The sequence below is a fragment of the Theobroma cacao genome, chromosome 10 (assembly GCF_000208745.1).
Source record: "Theobroma cacao cultivar B97-61/B2 chromosome 10, Criollo_cocoa_genome_V2, whole genome shotgun sequence".
NCBI classification, from domain to species: Eukaryota; Viridiplantae; Streptophyta; class Magnoliopsida; order Malvales; family Malvaceae; genus Theobroma; species Theobroma cacao.
In genome coordinates, this window is record NC_030859.1 from 7,137,504 (window position 1) to 7,145,746 (window position 8,243).

General features: G+C 34.5%; 1 pseudogene; it reads left to right on the forward strand.

Moving 5' to 3' along the window:
* Window positions 853-5,377, forward strand: LOC108663604 (annotated as a pseudogene).

The following is an 8,243-nucleotide window of genomic DNA, read 5'->3' on the forward strand; positions in this document are numbered from 1 at the left end:
CAGTATAGACTGTAGATAGCTGATCTCATCGAGGACTACAGTGGGATCTGCATTTTCCAAACCGTAGGTTCACAGTCCTCTTTACTTTTGTTTATTCGGGGGCACTCTTGTTATTGTAAATTAAATTAAATATTTTGGCTTACTGTATTTAAGTATGTATAAATTTATTTAGCTTTTACGCTATAAAAATTATTCACGTATAACTCTATAAATATTGTTTTATAAGAAAATAGAATATTTTACTTAATATTTCTTTTATTTTCTTATTATATTCAAATAACCATAATTTCGTTTTAAATGAAGATTTTAGACTTTTAAACTCATTTTGAATATGAATTGTGTGTTTTGTACTTGTATATACGTTTTTAGCCAGTTTCAAAATTTTGAGAAAAATGACCAAATTACCCCTGTGAGATAAAAAATTAATATTTTATTTGTTTAAAGTTGGAAACAGCTTAAAATCTTTTAGAACACGATATTTGACAATGGTTGCTCACAAGGGAACAGAGAAACTGTTAGTAAAGCCTTGCGGGGTTTCGGGTTGACATTCCGGGTAATAAGTGTCTACCGGGACACCGCGGTGGTTGTCACGGGCTCGAGGGGAGTACCGGGTCGTGACACTTAAGATATGCTTTTCTTGGAAAATCTTCTACTCTTCCGGTTATTATTTCTGCTGATCTTACTAACATGCAAGAGGAGAAGTTATTGAGGACACTTAGAGAGTTCAAGAAAGCAATAGGGTAAACCATAGCTGATATTAAGGGAATTAGCCCATCTATTTGCATGCACAAAATTCTCCTTGAGGAGAATCATAGAGCAACAATTGAACAACAAAGAAGATTGAATCCCATCATGAAGGAAGTTGTCAAGAAGGAAATCATCAAGTGGTTAGATGCCGGAATAATTTATCCTATCTTTGATAGCTCATGGGTAAGTCCAGTTCAATGTGTTCCTAAGAAAAGAGGAATGACTGTGGTGGCCAATAACAATAATGAGCTCATTCCAACAAGAACTGTGACTGGATGGAGAGTGTGCATGGACTACCGCAAGCTCAACAAAGCTACAAGAAAAGATCACTTCCCTCTTCCATTCATTGATCAAATGTTGGATCGCTTGGCTGGTAAAGAATATTATTGTTTTCTAGATGGTTATTCTGGTTATAACCAAGTTGCTATTGCTCCTGAAGATCAAGAAAAGACTACGTTTACATGTCCTTATGGCACCTTTGCTTTTAGAAGAATGCCATTTGGATTTTGTAATGCACCTACCACATTTCAAAGATGCATGATGGCCATATTCACAGACATGGTGGAAAAATGTTTGGAGGTATTTATGGATGATTTTTCTGTCTTTAGAAATAATTTTGATGATTGTCTTTCAAATCTTGCTAGGGTACTCAAGAGATGTGAAGAAACAAATTTGGTGCTCAACTGGGAGAAATGTCACTTCATGGTGTGAGAAGGTATTGTTCTTGGGCACAAGATTTCTAGTAAAGGCATTGAGGTAGATAAAGCAAAAATTGAAGCAATTGAGAAATTACCACCTCCAATAAATGTCAAAGGTATTAGAAGTTTTCTTCGTCATGCTAGTTTTTATAGAAGATTTATTAAATACTTTTCAAAAATTTCTAAACCACTTTGTAATTTGTTGGAGAAAGATGTGCCATTTAAGTTTGATAATGAATGTCTTGTTGCTTTTGATGAATTGAAGAAAAGATTAATCTCTGCACCTATCAAAATTAGTCTCGATTAGACTCTCCCTTTTGAATTGATGTGTGATGCGAGTGATTATGCGGTGGGAGCTGTTTTGGGACAAAGGAAGGATAAAATCTTCCATTCCATCTATTATGCTAGCAAGACTTTGAATGAGGCTCAGAAAAATTATACCACAACAGAAAATGAGCTTTTAGCTGTGGTTTTTGCTTTTGACAAATTTCGCTCTTATCTCGTGGGAACAAAGGTGATAGTGTACACTGATCACTTAGCTATCAAATATTTGATTGCCAATGAGGATGCTAAGCCAAGATTGATAAGGTGGATTCTCTTACTTCAAGAATTTGATCTTGAGATTCGTGATAGAAAAGGAACAGAAAATCAAGTTGCAGACCACCTTTCAAGATTAGAGATTGAAGCTCAAGGTAAGGATTTAACCTTAATCAAAGAGACTTTTCCTGATGAACAAATCCTTCAAGTTGGTAAGAAATCACTTCTTTGGTATGCTAATTTTGTAAATTATTTGGTAAGCAATATTATTCCTCCTGATTTAAATTCTCATCAGAAAAAGAAATTTTTACATGATGTTAAATTTTATTTTTAGGATGAGCCTTACTTGTTCAAACAGTGTAAAGACCAGATGTTCAAAAAATGTGTCCCGAAAGAAGAGATTCAAAGTGTTCTTCACCATTGCCATTCTTTAGATTATGGAGGACACTTTGGAGGAACAAGGATTGCTGCTAAAGTCCTCCAATCAGGTTTGTATTGGCCTACATTTTTTAAGGATGCTCACAATTTTGTTTTGAATTGTGACAGGTGCCACAAGGTGGGAAATATCTCAAGGTGACATGAGATGCCTCTCAACAACATCCTGGAGATAGAAATTTTTGATGTATGGGGTATTGACTTCATGGGTCCGTTCATATATTCATACAACAACAAATACATTTTGCTTGCTATGGATTATGTCTCCAAGTGGGTTGAAGCGGCAGCCTTTGCTCATAATGATTCGAAGGTGGTAACGAATTTCATCAAGAAGAATATTTTCACTCGATTCGGCACTCCAAGGGCAATCATTAGTGATGAGGGAAGTCACTTTTGCAACAAATATTTTGATGCCCTTTTGGCAAAATATGGAGTTAAACACAAGGTTGCCATTGCGTACCATCCTCAAACTAGTGGCCAAGTGGAAGTATCGAATTGTGAAACCAAGAGGATTTTGGAGAAAACTGTGTGTCCCACAAGAAAAGATTGGTCAAAGAGATTGGATGATGCATTGTTGGCATATAGGACTACTTACAAGACCCCAATTGGTATGTCTCCATATAAGTTGGTCTTAGCAAAGCTTGTCACTTACAGGTGGAACTTGAACACAATGCTTATTGGGTTGTGAAGAAGTTAAATTTTGATTTACAAGTAGCAGGTGAGCAAAGGTTGTTGCAATTAAATGAACTTGATCAATTTCGCCTTCAAGCTTATGAGAATGCCAAACTCTACAAAAAGAAAACAAAGCAATGGCATGATAAAAAGATATTGGAAAGAAGCTTTGAGCCAAGACAAGCAGTGTTGCTCTATAATTCTCGCTTGAAATTATTTCCGAGAAAGCTCAAATCAAGGTGGTCTAGTCCTTTTATTGTCAATGAGGTATTCCTACATGGAGCGATTGAAGTTAGAGGGACAGATGGTCGAAAATTTAAAGTCATTAGACAAAGATTAAAGCATTATTGGGGAGGCAAAATTAATCATCAAAAGTCCTCAATTCACTTGCTTGATACGGCCTAGAGTCTAAGTCAGTCCAGCCGAAGACTATAAATGAAGCGCTTCTTGAGAGGCAACCCAAGCTTCTTAACCTTACTCATTTTTATTTTATTTTATTATTATTATTATTATTATTATTATTATTATTGCTTTATTTTTAATCTATTTTTTCCCTTTTGCAAGTCATTGGATTCAAAAAAAATTAAAATAATAAAATAATAATAAAAAAAAGAAGTCAGAGCCGCGACCTTAAAAGGTGCTAAAAATAGACATGAAATAGAATGTTTCAACGCCGTGACCTTCAAAAAGAGAGCCGTGGTGCTTAAAAAAGGCTCTAAAACAAAAACATTGAGCGCCGTGGCGTTGGACGAAGCTAAAATAGCCTATGAAATAGAATGTTTTAGCACCGCAGCCCTTAAAGGGAGAGTCGGGGTGTTGAACAAGTCCCTTACAACAGAAACATTGAGCGTCGCGACGCTGAAACCCGAAGCGTTATGCTTCGGGTTCGCACAGGTGAGAGCCTCGGCACTCACAAGTGAGGGCACAACGCTGGGTCGAGGCATAGCCCTCACCCTTTATAAACCCTTGGTGTGCTATCTTTTTCATTCTTTCTTCTTCTCCTGCTGCCAAACGCCCTCCCCCACTCCTCATTCCCTTTCAACTCTACTGCTTTCTTTTTTCTTTTGCACTCAAATTTTCTGCATTTTATTGTTTTTACTTGGGTTTGTTTTCTATTTTCACTTACAACCACTGCACTCATTGCATTCTTAAGGTAAACACTCTTCCTTCCCTCCTCCAATCACTTGGTTTCAATTATTTGTAGAGAAAGAATGAAATTGGTAAATTTTTGCTCCTTGAATGAGTCCATAGTGCATGATTGTTAATGGGTTTTTCATATTTCCTCAAGATTAATGCTTGAAGTGTAGAAAATTTTTATGATTAGTGCCTAATTCTTGTTACCCATCTAATGGATTCATGGATTTTTTTTATTTATTGCTGCCAATATACTTGATAAATATTTTGTTGATGTGGGTGCCTAATAGGTTTGTTTAATTTTTGATGCTTGGTTGAACACGTAGAAATAAATTTTGGAATTGTTGTGCAACACATGCCATATCTGATAATTTTGGATGAGTACATTGTCATAGATTTTTTTTTTATTGGATTGTGGCATTGTGAAAATTATGATTATGAGAAAGCTGTCTTCATGTTGTGAGGCATAGGGACTTTATGTTGCATCTTAAGAAGTGAGATTGTCAATGAAAATCTTGAATTTGAATTGTTGCATTGGACAGGAACTAATTAAACTCATGCTTGTAAATCTTTCATATTTTCATGCTTGTTCACACAATACTACTTGCATATTTTTCCTCTGGATATGTTTTGATAATTAAATTTCTTTTGTAGGAATGGCACCAAAACGATCCAAACCAAGTTTCAGTGGATCTTTTGATAGATCGAAGTTCATATCTGTCGAAGCCTCTACGCGATATCATACATCCTTGATCAACAAAGTGCCAATTCCCGAACAAGGGATAGATATCCCCATTCTACCTTACAAGGAGATTCACGACATGCTTAGCGACAGATATTGGCATCGATTTTGTAACCAACCTGAAGCGACAGTGGTTTCTGTAGTTCGAGAGTTTTATGCGAATGTTGTTAAGCATGTGGATGGTGTGGCACTTGTTCGTGGTAAACGTGTTCCTTTTCATAGCCACGCTATCAACGAATTTTTTGGAACTCCAAATATTAAAAATGATGAATATGGGCAATACTTGGGCAATCATCAGGATTGCAATGAGATTATATCGACGTTGTGCGTTGAGGGAGCCCAACGGAAGACATCGCATGGTGAGCCAGTTTCATTCAAACGGAGTGCCATAAAAAAGGAGTTGAAAGTTTAGTTACACTTTATAGCGGCACGGTTACTCCCTTCCACACATATTAGTGATGTCACGAGGGATCATGCGGTGCTTATTTATGCCATTGTCACTAATAAATCCATTGATGTGGGTAAGGTTATCTTTCATGCCATCTTACATATGGGTCGCACTAAACGAGATGGTATCGATTTTCCTTCCCTCATCACTGCCTTATGTGCTTGAGCTGGTGTGCAATGGAGTGATAAAGAAGAGCTCCAACAACCAAAACTTCCTATCACCATGGGCATTCTTAAGAGATTAGAGGAATCTACACCGGTTGCTGGTAGTTCTTCCCAAATCGCTCCCCCACCTTCACAGGCAGCACCCACACGTAGTGTTGCTCAATGGATAGAGCGCACTGATAATCGATTAGATTGTCAGGAAAGGCAGAATCAAGAGATTGAACATTTGATGCGAGCCTATGCTACACGCATTGGGATGGATATGTCCACTTTTCCTTCGTTACTAACGGATTTTGACTTTGAGGATGATTTTTGTGGTGACGATGCGGAGGACTTGTAGACTACCGATTCGGAGTGAGGGGAGTATCCTTGTCCCTTGTCTTTTATTTTCTTTTATCACATTGAGGGCAATGCTCATTCCAAGTTTGGGGGAGTAGTTTAAAATTTGGTTAGTTTATTTTTAGTAGTTTTATTTGTGTTTTGCATGTTTTGTTGTGCTTAAAAATTTTTTTTTTGAGATAGCTATACCTAATTCATGATTGTCCCAATCCCAAGATGATATTTTAATTATCTTTTGATTCTTAGTTTTTGGGAAGCATATAGTTATGATTTAATTTTATGTGATATTTTTGTGTTAGTTTTATTTTAGAATGTGACTTCCAACAATTTGAGTACTATACTCTTTTACTTAGAATTTTTTGTGTGATTTAGAGAAATTTTATGTTGATGAAAAAGTATAGTGAAGTCAAGAATTCTAGAATTTGTTTAATTCTCTCTCGAGGTGAAATCTTAGATAACACTTAGGATAGGAAGTGATTTAAGCCATCTTTGGATCGTTTGAGCCTTTTTGAGCCTACCTTGTTATATTTATCCTTAGTCACCATTTTTTAGCCTAATTTACCCTTTCTTTGTAATTACTCAGTTATATTAGCCTTGGCCTGTTTATTTAATTCCAACAATTTGAACCTTTCACCCTCTAAGTATTTTAATCTTTCTAAAAAATGGTTTGAGCTTAAAGATAAATTGAGGGAGAAAGGTGAAAAAAAAAAAAGAAAAAAATGATGGTTGTTAGCAAAATTACCCCTTGTTTATAATTGTCAAAAATAAGTTTGGGGGTTAAAAAAAGAAGAAGAAAAGAAATAAAATGTGTGATACAAAGGAAAGTTTACTTCAAGTTTTGGGGTGCTATACAAAAAAAAAATTGAGCTCTTTATATGATCTAGATTGATTAAGTGCTTAGGGTGAATTTGAGCCTAAATATATCCTTTGTCATAACTTGACCCTATCTTTACATTACAAGCTTGATAAAGACCTATTGATCATTGAATAAGTGTTAATCTACATTAGTAGAGAAAGAGATGAAAAACAAACTTATGGGATCTTAGTACTAATCTATGTTTAGATTTGGTATAAATTGATTTGAATTGCATGATATTCTTTGTAAGAGAGTATTCACACACACACGGGAAGTTCATTCAAAAAATAAATTTTCACTTAAATTGATGCATGAATTTAAGGATTAGCTGTATGTTACCTTAAGTTGGAATTGGAGTTAATTTCTGAGGAAAAATTGAGAAATCATGATTTGGTATTTCTATCTCTCGTTCAAGGATTTTTTTTTATGTTTAGTTTTCTTTTTGTGATTTTCTTTTGCTCGAGGATTAGCAAAATCTTAAGTTTGGAAGTGTGATAATTCTATTTTATAGAATTATTTTATTCCAAATTTGTTATTAAATATTAGCTAAGTTCTCAATTTTCAATTACAATTTACTTATTTTTAGTTATTTTTATAATTAGGTTACTTTTAAGTTAGTTATTTTAATTTTATGTTATTTCTTTTAATTTTTTTATTATTTATTAGTTTTTATATTTTTTTTTGTAGGATTAAAGGTGATTTGGGCTTAATTTTGAAAAGTAAGGTGTTGAAAGATCTAGAATCTGTTTGCATATATTTTATTATTTTGGCCATATCTCTAGCTACAGGATTCAAAATGATACAATTTTTAGACCATTGGAAAGCTAAGAGACAGAGCTACAACTTTTATGAAGATCACTTTGCTCAGTTCTGCCTGGAAGATAGCAAAAATTGCATAAAAAAATGACTGGACGTACTGTGCCGAGAATAAAAATTTGTAAAAATTGACATTTGATTTTTGGGCCTCTTATTACACTTTTAAGCCCAATTAAACCCTAGGTCAGCTTAAGGAACTTTAGGTTAAGTTTATTAGTATAAATAGGATATGTTTGACAACATTAGGTACACAACCTTTAAGAGATTCAAGAAGCTAGAAATTGAGGTTGAAACTTGGAGATCAAGTCAGCAACAATTGTTTTGTGTTTTCCCTTGGCTTTTAAATTTCTTGTTACTTTCAATGGTTAAATTGATTATAATATTATTTGTTTTTGCAATTATGAGTAGCTAATTTTCTTTTTCTAGGATTGCAATTGAACTAACATGTAGTCTAAATTTTTAATCTCTTTCTTACTTATCTTTAATGGGATTTGAATTGTTTATTCCAATTTGTTCTTAATGCTTTTAATTGCCTGATCACCAATTAAATTGATCTAGGAACCTAAACAAACTTGGGAAAGGGAGTTTAGAGTAGACTAAAATTGGGATAGCATATGATCATATTAATTGATTTGCGTATAGGATAAGGATATAC